Source organism: Lactuca virosa, chromosome 8, assembly GCF_052849685.1.
Source record: "Lactuca virosa cultivar CGN04683 chromosome 8, Lactuca_virosa_CGN04683_v6, whole genome shotgun sequence".
Classification (NCBI taxonomy): domain Eukaryota; kingdom Viridiplantae; phylum Streptophyta; class Magnoliopsida; order Asterales; family Asteraceae; genus Lactuca; species Lactuca virosa.
In genome coordinates this window covers 208,582,865-208,594,998 of record NC_136433.1, presented here as the reverse complement: position 1 = coordinate 208,594,998, position 12,134 = coordinate 208,582,865, and the positions used below count along the sequence as shown (strand labels likewise).

Genomic DNA, 12,134 nt, shown 5'->3' with positions numbered 1-12,134 from the left:
GGATTTTACCCAGACATATAAATCGTAAAGAGAAACTTTTGGTCATAGAATAATTCTTCTGCAAGAGCCTCGGCAAGCTCAGTTTTAGCAACACCATCGGGTCCTAGGAAAAGGATTGAAGCAATTGGTTGCACAAGCCTTCCAAATCCAACTCTGGACCCGAGCACTGCCTCAACCACATCGTTTATGGCTTGATCTTGTCCCACCAGTCTTTGATGCAGCCTGTTGGCTAGCCCACACACCCTCTCTTTATCATCATTGGTTCTCAGGAGTTTGGTCACAGGTATGCCTGTACATCGACTGACCACCTCAGCAATCTCATAAGGTCCTACTGTTGTTACGTTTTCATCATCACCTTTTATAAACGCAAGTTTCAAATCAATAGCCCTTGCTAAATTATTTCTTTCTGCTTCTAGCCTACGGATCTCGTCTCTTGCGTCTTTCTTCTTCTTCTTCTTGTACACAACTTTATCCTTCAAATCATCAAGCTTTTTCTTTACCTGCAAAAGCCAACAAGACATTAATTATTAGCTCTTTTCTTACCTGCAACTAAAAATCAGAGTACCTCAACAAGGCAAGCTACGGTTGCTTTGTCTTTCTCCTTTTTCAAAGATTGAACATCAATCTCTAACTGAGTTAACTTTCTTTTGAGATTATGTATTTCATCAAGTTGTGTTTTCATATTCACACAAGCTTCATCAACAAGATTGATTGCCTTATTAGGCAGACATCCAGCTGAAAATGAATGATTAATTTTAAGGGAAAATGACTTACAAGCCCCACTAAGTTTTCAAACCGATCAAAAAACCTCAATAATGTTTTGTCTGTTCAAGAAAACCCAACGAAGTTCCAAACCGTTCAAAAAATCCCAATCATTTTTTGTCTCTTCAAAGTGTTAAATTCATTGGGTTTTTTTTGAACGGACAAAACATGATTGATGTTATTTAAACGGTTTTAAAACTTTGTTGGTTTTAAAGTCATTTTCCCCGTATGGTGACTTCCATAGAATTGAATAAAAATGTTACATAGTTGAGCTTTTTAGACAAATATTAAGTTTGTTGGGTTTTTTCTGAACAGACAAAACATGATTTAGGTTTTTTGAACGGTTTGGAAACTTCGTTGGGCTCGTAAGTCATTTTCCCTAATTTTAATATATACACTTAAATTAGCATCAACAACATTTGTCATATATATATTATAATTAAGCTACCAGTTATGTATAGGCTCGAAAGTTGCACGGCTACAACCAAAGCACGATCAAGAATTGGAACACCATCATATCTCTCTTTAAGCATGCAAAGAATACTCATGGTGTCCGGAATACTAAGTTCAGTAACCAACACCTGATGGAAATACTTGTTAACAACAGCATCTTTTTCAAGACATAATTTCTTGTAACCCTCTAAAGTCGTGCCACCAATGCACCATAACTGACCCGTGGCAATCATATGTTGAAGATCTGCTGCATCCATTGACCATTCAGCGCCAAGAGTAAAGAGCAAGGTGGATGTTATCAATGAACAATATGACTTTCCCTTGGGCCTCTCGCACCTCTTTCAACACCGCTTTCAGTTAGTCCTTCGTGTATACAATATCCAGCGATCTTACTTGTACATTATGAAGATGTATCGGGACATCGCCTCTGAAAATCAACTGAGCTAATCCTTTGACAACACCGAATTTAACCACACCAGGTTCTCCAATGAGAAGAGGGTTCTTCTTGGTTTTTCCAGATAAAATGCTAATCACTTCCCTAACCTCTTCGTCTCTTCCTATTACACTCCCTGCTTGACCTACCAGATCATTAGTTTCTCCGGAAGCAGTTTCAACCATTTCCCCGCAAGAATTTTTTGCATGACTCCTCAAATGAAATAACTTTGTCCAAAGCATTATGCACGTTTCACAAAACGCAATAACCTAGTAAACTGCAAATCACCACAGCAGAGAGTTAATCAGTCGATCCATCTACTAAACCAACAGAGTTTATTTCATCAATATCAATTAACCTAAATCGCAATGTGAAAAACACTGTGGTAAACGCAGGGTAAGACTATGTTAACAATAGAAGGCATATATATCATAAGTAGGATTAAGGAGTCTCACATCGACAATAACAAAAAAAATGGTTAAGGGGTTTTTCATAGTATAAATAGATGCTTCTTTTTCATATTTCTACAACATAATCTTGGTGATGTCTAGTTTAGACTAGCTCCAAGTATGGACTCGGTCATTTCAACACCAATTTTTATTCATGATAAAACAATTATTTTTCTGGTTGAACCTAGTTTTTTTTTTCTTTGTTTAACCAGACGATTCTAGTTAGTGAATCATGTGGTTTTCTTTTTTAAATCATTATGATTCCAAAAACCCTAACTGTAAAACCCAATAACCAAGAAACCCCAAATCACCATCATAGAATAAAGTTGGTCCAAAGGGAACGCAAGCTAACCGTGTGTAAATTTATCAAAGCCAAACAACTTAGAATGCAATATCAACTCTGTATCAATAAAACCTTAATCTAAAAAATACAATAAACACAATATAAAAACGCATAGATTAGGAAGATATGGACATACTAGAAACCATGTAATCCCCTGTGTGATTCCTTTAAGTGAATGAAAAATTCTTGTGTGAAGCCGTGAAAATTCTGTGTGATCGTAGGTTTATAGTTGTGCATTGTGATAGCCAAGAGATACGCCTGGGATACGAATGTGTCCTGTGTGAATCCGCAGGAATATATTTAAGGAATATATTTATGTAGATATAGATATCAATAACAATTACGTTAAAAAATATTTTAGTTAATATTATTATTATATATAACATAATTATGGGGAGCCTTATCTACATGACTTTTTTGCTTTTACTACTTTTGCCACCTTACTTTCTTCGGTTTTCCTTTTTTGGCCAACAAAATTTTCCGTTTTTAGACTTTTTGCCACCTTATTTTCATTTCTTGACGCATGCCGCCTTATTTTCAAATGTTGACGGTTTTAGTGAATAATCGGCTCAGTGATACGTGTTTCATTATGCTACTCCACCTTTTTTTTGTCCAATGAAATTCTTCCACAAATCGCTTCCCACCGCTTGTCATTGGTTTGTGTTCACCACCATCTGCTCCACATAAGGAGTATTGCTTTGGTCGTCGGTATCTTCATCGCTCTCAAGTCGGCTAAACTACCTCTTTTCTCACGTCTACCATCGCCAGAGGAAAGGATCAATCAACTGCGATGGTTTAGCCGGCGGTTTCCCCGTTTCATTCTCGACTCCCTCTTCTTGCCTCTCAGTTGTCATGCTTCATACTATAGTGCATATGAAGAAGGGAAGAGAAACGCTGTTGTCGACCTCGATTGACCGTCATTCTTCAAATGAAACCACCATCACCATCGCCTGCCATGGTGGAACGGATGGTTCTTTTCACCGGTTGGACTCCATTTACCTCTAATTTCTATCGATTCCTCCTTCTGCTACCTCGATTTCTGGTAATTTGGAGATTAAATTCCCTGATGAAGTAGCCATGCTAAGGTAATTTTACAAACTTCATAATTGCAAATTTATGATAAATCTTCGACGCCATTCTCTTATCTTTTACTTAGAGCATTGGGTGTGTGCAACTAGATGTAACACCAAATTGGTGTCACCTCACATGTCACATCACCAATGGTGTTATAACATCAAGTGGGGAAATGATTTTCATGTTATAACAAGATGTAACACCAACTTTTTTCCATGTCATATTTTTTTTTGTATTTTTTTTTCTGAGTTTGTTTTTTTTTGTTTGTCTTTTTTTTTTAAATTAATAAAAGAAATACATTTTTATAAAATATAATATTTAAAAAACAAAAAAAGACATAATATTTAAAAACTAAAATTAAGATTACAATAAAAAAGGCATAATTTCAAAAGTTAACATTTTTTCCAAGTCCTAATTGAGCCAAATCACATTTAAATTAAACCTAAAACCATAACATTTTACTACTAATCCTAATTAACCTAAATACTTCTTCCTAATTTGATTCTTCATTGCTTGTAGCACCGCTAGATCTTCAGGCCTCAAACCCTCCTCGCTAGTCCGAAGAATTGACAACTGATGTGTCATTAGTTCTCTCTCTTTTTGCTCCTGCTTCTCCCGTGCTTGCCTTTCTAGGAACTCCAAGCGACGACGTTTTAAGTCATTTTTTTCTTTTATTAATAAATTGTGCTTGTCGAATTTCGCTCTCATTTCCGTCACATCTTTTGCTTTCGCCTAAACCTCCTCTGCATGCCTCGTTTTTTCGCGTCCGGGCGGTCGTCGTGGTGGGGATATCTCCTCGATATCATCCGGGATGTCATCGATGTCGGTGTTTAGGTCGATGTGAATCCGTGCGTCCGACACGTCGACCGAGCTCGAATTGCGAGACCTTTTGGATTGAACCTCCGACGATGTAGGAGTTTTATTCCACTTTGGATCCACTCTCAATAACTCCCATGATTTCTCAAACTCGAAAACATGTCCCATTTGAACCCGATATTGTTCTTTTGCTGATTTGAACAAATCGAAGTCGTTGGTTCCGCTTTGCTGTTGCGCCTCAAGCCGATTGTAAATACCGTTGAATTTGCAGCACTGCTTAGTTGTTTGACTCCATTTGCTTCTTAACATGTCATTATTGCGATACGGGTTTTTCTTCAACATAGCCTGGAATTTTTCGCGCACCGCCCCCCAATAAGCACCTTTCTTCATTCCATTTCTGCAGAGTTCGTCTTTTGAAGTAGTACACCATGTCGCCGTCAAAGCATATTCCTCCTTCGGTGTCCACCATTGTGGAACGTCTTCATTTTTCATTTCAACAGCTATCGATTTCCCTTTCGTTTTTCCTTTCCCTTTCCCTCTCCTACTACCTTCCGCTTCCACTTCAACCGATGGCTGTGTTGGAGGTGGTGGTTGGGTGGTTGTTTGTTGCATCGAAGCAAAAGTAGGGAAAAGATTTTGTTGTAATTTTGGGTTTTGACCAAATAGATTTTGTTGAAGGTACGGTGAGCTGAGAAATTGCAGTGGTGGTGAAGCGGGATTGAAAGCGGCGCCTTGGTATGGGATTTGTGGTGATCCTTGAGAGGATAAAAGGTTGAAATAATTTTCATAACCTGCAAATCCGAGAGGCGAGGTTGTGTTTGGTTGTGTGTTTGGATTTGATGATGGAGGGTTTTGCTCCATTTTTTTGATTGAGAAGAAAGTATAAAATATAGAGAGAATGAGAGAAAGGTTAAATTTTTTTTGTTAAAATGTGTATTTATATAAAAGATAAAAGGGTAAAAGTTTTTTGTTTTAAATTTAATTTTGACCGTTGCAAACGGTCCATTACACCAACGTATCTTTTTCTCGCGTTTCAATTGGTGGTAACGGGCACGAGATTCGCCATAACGAGAAGCAACGAGAAGGGGGGGTGTTCCCCCCATTACAACGCCGTTATGGCGTGTCCACGTCACCCATAATGAGCAATTCCAGACCCATACCGCAGCGTCTTATGGATGTGGTTTATAAAGTTTTCCACATGAACATTTGTAGATGGTCTTGGATTTTCCTTTGCCCACCAAGTGTTAGATCATTTGCTTGAGTGAGTTTGTAATATTCAATATCACACAGGTAAGCAACTGTTGGTCACTCCATATGGATTTATGGATTCTTTTCTAAAATTCCCTTCAATTTAATATGTTAATGTTGATTTAACAGTTAATTATTCGACGCTTATTGATTATTTACTTTAGCATGTGCTGCTTATAGAGAGATTGGAAGTTCTCAGGACATCATTTTTGTATATTAGAGTAATAATTACGGAAGTTTTATGAATTTTATTGAATCTAATAATCCAATATTCCTGTTGTTACTCTTTTGACTTAAGATTTTTTATTCTTGTAAGTTGGCCAATCAGTCTTATGGAGATGTTACTTGTGATAGACCTTCACAAAGAGGAACCGCTTTATTTGCTCTTAAGAGTGAGGTAATCACATAGGTTTTACGGTAACATCAGTTGATGCATTTTTCTTTGTTTTTCTAGCGTACCCTGCGTTACATGGGAAGGTATTACCTTCCACTATAGATTTGCAGTGTCATAAATATTTGGTTATTTTTGTATTTTTTGTATGTATTCATATATTTTATCAAGTTTAAATGTGTAATATGATTGTTATTTTTTGTAGTTAGTGAAGGATTACAATATTAAATATGTGATTTCGTGATGAACCGAGATATGTAGTGTAACACCCCATCTTTCAGGTAACTTCAAATTCCTCCCTTGAACGTGAATTATGTCATTTGTAGTCCCTGGAGTTGGAGGAGTGAAGCCATTAGAATCCTAAGGACTAAGGTTGCAACTTTGGGGATCAAGAGAGTACGCTAAGCGTACATTAGGTACGCTGAGCGTACTAGGCGCGCCCTAGTACGCTGGGCGTACTCACGTCAGATAGAAACCCTAATATTTAGGGTTTGGGTGCTATATAAACGTTCTTATGAGCTCAAAACCATCCATCACCTCAACCTCCATAGATTTGAGCCGTTTTCCCCAAACCCTAACCTCTTTCTTGAGCGTGTGAGCTAAAATAGTGTGTTTTGAGTAGTTGGAGAAGAAGGTGTTGCATCAAGAAGTTGGAGAAGGAGGACAAGCTTGTAGATCTGAAGTTCCTTTGTGCTCTAGAAGCTCCAGAAGGTAAAAATATCCAAACTTTATACTTGTATGATGTAGATCTTGCCATGCTAGCTTTAAGGAAGCATTTCTTGTCCCAAAAGTCCCAAGTTGGTGCATGATATGAGTTGGACGAGATAAGATGTCCTTTCAGACCCTTGAAGAGGTCCTAAGTGATAAAAATGATGTCCCAATAGCTAAATGTGTCTCATGCATGGAGTAGGAAGGTCTTAATGGATTAAGACCATGTGTTAAGAACTTTCTGGACGTCCAAAGTTTTAAAGTTCGAGACTTTATGATTCTTAGGCATATTTGGTCAATGGATCTGAAGTTTGGGCTTAAGTGCTTAAGCCATTAAGCACTTATTAGAGTTTTGGCAAAACCTCGCGTACGCCCCGCGTAGTTTCTGTACGCCCAACGTACTGAGTCAACCACCCCGATGGTGGTCAACGCAAAATGGAAGTACGCCCAGCGTACCATAGGAGTACGCCCCGCGTACACCCTCTATTGGGCTTTTGATATTTTGGGCTTCGGGGTTGGGCCACTCTTGGGCCAATTTGACATGGGCCTTGCTCCACTTTCTGAACAATGATGTTTTGGGCCAGTTTTGATAATGGATCTTAGAATAAGGCCCAATTACGGAGTGGGGCCCAATTGGGAAAATTGGGCCATTAATGGGCTTATGTATATGGACTTTTGGATAGTGAATTTGATATTGGGCCTTGGCCCAAATTAGAGAAAAAAGGAGAAATGGACTATGTGGATTCTTAGTCAAGATTGATATCCCATGTGCTGACTTAGTATTCATTATTTTGGATAGTTCGGGATTTTCGGAGATAGCGGTCGGAGACTTTTAGTCCAGTTCAACACTACTTGCGAGGTGAGTTCTCCTCACTATATCAATAGGGTCTACGACACCAAGGCCGACCCTTTATGATTTGCATCCTGGTTTTAGGATGGTTGCTATGTTGTTGATCTGTTAGATTTCATCCTGGTTTTAGGATGGTTGCTATACTAGTAATCTGTTAGATCGTTATCCTGGTTAGGATGGTTGCTATGTTAGAGATCGGTTAGATCGGTATCCTGGTAATAGGATGGTTGCTATGTTAGAGATCGGTTAGATCGGTATCCTGAGAATAGGATGGTTGCTATGTTATTGATCGGTTAGATCGGTATCATGGGCATAGGATGGTTGCCATGTTAGTGATCTGTTAGATCTGTATGACTATCTGTTATTTCATGCTAGCGTATGTTATATATGTGCACATGTTTGTTGGTTTGGGGGATTGGGTTGAGGTAGGTCCTGCTTCATGCTGTAGGCCAAGATACCCAGGGCGGACCGGATAGACTGCAGACCCGGTTAAGGTATACTAGTCAGGCCGAAGGCCCGCAAGCGGTTCGGATAGGCTGAAGGCCCTGCGAGGCGGTCCAGACGTGCCGAAGGCTCGGAAAGCGGTCCAGATAGACTGAAGGCTTGCGAGGCGGTCCATTCAGACTGAGGGCTCATTATGCATGTTGTGTTTGTTTATATGATATGGTTATATTTGTATGTCGTTGGTATTTTGGGGGTAACTCACTAAGCCTTCGAGCTTACATTTATCGATTATTGTTTCAGGTACAGTGGATGACCGTGGGAAGGCGAAGGCGTGACCGTACACTTCCTCGATTTATGATTATGATTTCTGGGAACTCTGATGTTTAAACTATTTTGAAAACAAATTGTAATAACTGAATGGTTATAAATGTTTTAAAAAGTTTTAAATTGGCTCGAATTTTATGGATGTAACAAGTTGGTGTCAGAGCCTTGGTTTGAGTGAATTGGAGGAACACTCGTGTGAATCCAGTCTCAAACTAACGAAAATATTTTCAAAATGATTTTTTTAAATGGTTTTCAGAATAAGAAAAGGAGGATGCAGAGTGTACGATCAGTCGGAGCCAGTAAGTAGACCCCAAAATACCATGCAATTATTCGATTATGTGATATGTTAGAACAACATGCTAGTACTAAGATAGGGATCCTTAGGAATCGTATGATAGAATTGCATGATCTTTGATGCCTTATCTTATGTAGAGTACCTCATTGATTGTTTATAACTCTTTCGCGTGTGAACTAACTATTGGGTGAATACTCTAAGTCACATTCTACATGGGTTAAATGGTCTTAGGGTAAGGGATTTGGTCCTTCTGCGCAGCTCTTGTCTGAGTCTAACCGTTGTAGGATTAAATCTTTTAGTCTAAGATTGTTTAAGCCGTGCGGCATTTGATTATATTCATGCAATAGTTAACTGGCACCAATGGAGGGTCGTGTGGAAGTTGGTGGATGGGTGGGCAGTGCAGGGTCAGTCGACCAGTTATGAGATATTTAGCCTTCCTCTAGGAGTGAGGATTGAGCGCTCGCCATGCATACGTATATTGTTAGGGAGTTGTGATGATACTTGAGACAAAATATGGGTAGGTGTGGAAGGTAGTATGGGCCCGTACTACTAAAAGCACAGGACCCACACGCGTAGCAAGGAAGTCACAACCCCTAGGGTTTTGTTGGTAGTTGGTTTTCCGTTGTTGCACGGAATGTCTGATATTTTCCTGGTATGTATTTCCAGTATGGTGGTTACGAGACGATTTGAGGCCGGATCCGGGTCAGGATCAGGAGCTGGCAGCCAGGATAGGCCAGCATTGACAGAGGATCGCGTCAGGGAGATTATCCAGGAGGAGGTGATTGAGATAGTCCGGGGTCAGATTCCGGAGGTGTTTGGGTCTATCAAGACCGCCATCGTTGAGTACTTTGACGAGCGCTATGCAGCCATTGCTGAGACGGCTGCCGCAGCAGCTATTACGGCGGCATGTGGAGGAGCTAGCGGCCAAGATAGGCTGATATTGTCCGTTGATCAAATGCGGGAGATGATTCCCGTGGAGGTATCTCCGATTGTTCAAGAAGAATTGTTCGATATCGTAAACCAGGTCCCCACCAGGGTGATCGCCAAGCTCGAGGAGCAAATTGAGGCCCTGCGAATTGTAAGAGACGTTGCTACGGGGATGACTACTGGGGAAGTGCCAGTTATGGGGCCACAACTAGGAAAGAGGAGGAGGAACTTTTCAATAGAGGATGAAGAGTCGGGGGTCGCTGACCTGGGTACTGGTAGTCAGGAGGGTCAGGAGGTGTGTGGTAAGTATGGGGGTACCCACAGATTTGCTTGTCACAAATTCAGGTGCTACAAGTGCGGAGAGAGATGGCATGTGCAACGGGATTGCAAGAAGGGTCATATATGCTTTCACTGTCACCAGCCTGGTCATTTCAGGTCCAGCTGTCCTACGTTGGGAGCGGAAAGAATTCGGATTCCAACGGTCATCGTTCCTCAGGAGGTCAAAGTCGAGCCGCAGGAAATCTCAGGTATGTAATCGGAAACCCCATTCTGTAATAATATCATGGTCAAATTGTCTTCAATCGGTATTGGTCTTGCCTTGGAATCTCGTTGAGTATGGGTAAGCAACAACTTCGGGTTAGTTACATGTTTTGTTTGATCTATGTGTGGCGGAACTTCATGAGTCGTTAGGTCTCTAGAAGTGTTAGGAGAATTTTATTATCAAAGGATTGTAGGTAGTTAGAGTTCAGAGATTCCTTAGAGGATGGGACGTAAAATGGTTGATTGGTGGACTGGAATTTTATCATCTATAGCAAGGGTTGTACCCTTTCAGTTCTTCCGAGTTCACCGGAGTGAGAAAGATTGTGACCCAGAGTCAGGTGGTATTTCCAGCCCGGGGTCTGTTGGTCGCTAGGGTTGGCAACAGTATTTCAGCGCTGGTAAGCGTAGGTGTGTTGATGTGTCGTGAGCATCTTGCGAGGCAAGTAGGTACCATATCCTCGGGTAGGCCGGGTGCCGTATTATCAGTTGGAGTGCAAACAGGGATCAGTTCATGTCACTTGGGATCGAAGGGGGAGTTTTCCTGCGTACCCCAGGAGGGTTAGGGTAACCCAGTAGGAAGAAGTCAGTACTTTTTTGAATACTCTTAAGAGTGTGACATCTCCTGTATTCTTCGGGGCGATGTCAGGAATTTGTATTGTGTTGGAATGTTGCTGTATTGGGTAAGTTATATCCTAGATTGACTTTTTGCTATGCTCAAGTTGACTTCTAACCAATAGGTAGTGGTTAGTGTCCCAAGTGGGGGAGAATTGGGAATTATTAGATGGAGCATCAGCCATTAAGGGTTTTGTTTAGCTTCCAGGGCTCGACAGTACATTTAGCATGGGTGTGCGGGCTATTTAACATATGTGGTGGATACACGGGTCAGGGATCAGACCACAGAAGGTGGGCGATCAACATGAGGTCCAGAGTTAGGCCAGGATTATAGTCTACGGATTGGATCAGGAGTTCGAAACCCGAAGTGGGGGAGAACTAACTACATGGGAGAGGGCACCAATATGGGTCTAGGGTTATGCTCAACCGACTTAGGGTGGTCCGAATAGACTGTAGGCCCATCGGGGCAAACCAGTCAGGCCGAAGGCCCGGAGAACGATCCAGACAGGCTGAAGGCTCGGAGAGGCAGTCCAGACATGCTGAAGGTTCTGAGAGTGGTCCAGATAGGCTGAAAGCCCGGTGAGGCGGTCTAGTCATACTGAAGACTCCGTATGTACTCTGTTAGATTTATGTCGGGTATTGAGCATGTTGCTTGGTAACAACAACCCGTAGAACTATATGTTATTTATGCTCGCTGATTATGGAATGCCCTTAGGGATTGTCGGTGGTTATGTAGGAGAGTCTGAAAAATCTTGGGTAACAACTTGTTCTATAAGTGAATCGCGCATGGTAGAGTTTCAGCATTGTTGTGTCCGTTCGGAGTTGTTGTTAGGAAGCGGATGAAGTGCGGAAGTTCTTGGTTGATCATCTTATTTCGACGAGAATGGTAACGGCAGGATAAAGAGTCAGAGGTTATACTAAGGTTTTGGTGGATCGTATGGATTCAGATTGTAAAAGGTTCGCTATTGACCTGTTTGAGGGTCTTCTCTACATGATTTGCGGTTGTTTCATTCAGAATCTTGGGATGGATTCATGGACGGCCATTTCAAGATGGCTTATAGTAGAAACTTGTGTTAGGGGGATCGCAAGTGTATCCGTGTGAGGCATGCACTCTGGAGGTCAGTAAGGTAAATAGGAGATACCTCTTTCTTGTAGGGTGAATCACGAGTTGTAGGCGAAAAGTATGATATCATCTACTGAAATCGAGGGTTGCTGGGTTAGAGCGTCCCTTTCTGTTAGGTTCTGAGAACCAGGTTAGATCTTGCTCCTGATTATCCATGGCAACACATTGTGTTGGGAGGGGTGAGGTAGTCCTGCTCGATGCAGTAGGCCAAGATACTCGGTGCGGGCCAACTGTAAGTCGTAGGCACGAAGGCCAGGAGGGGCGGTATGCCGACAAGCCCTGAGGATTTCAATCCGGTGGTTGATCGGATTCGACATATTGATATTCCAGCCCGAGGCTGAT

At 41.2% G+C, this 12,134-nt stretch overlaps 1 pseudogene; it reads right to left on the bottom strand.

Moving 5' to 3' along the window:
- Positions 1–6,776, bottom strand: part of LOC145131218 (chaperone protein ClpB1-like) — a 33,385-nt pseudogene extending 26,609 nt beyond the window's left edge.
- Positions 6,777–12,134: the final 5,358 nt, after the last annotated feature.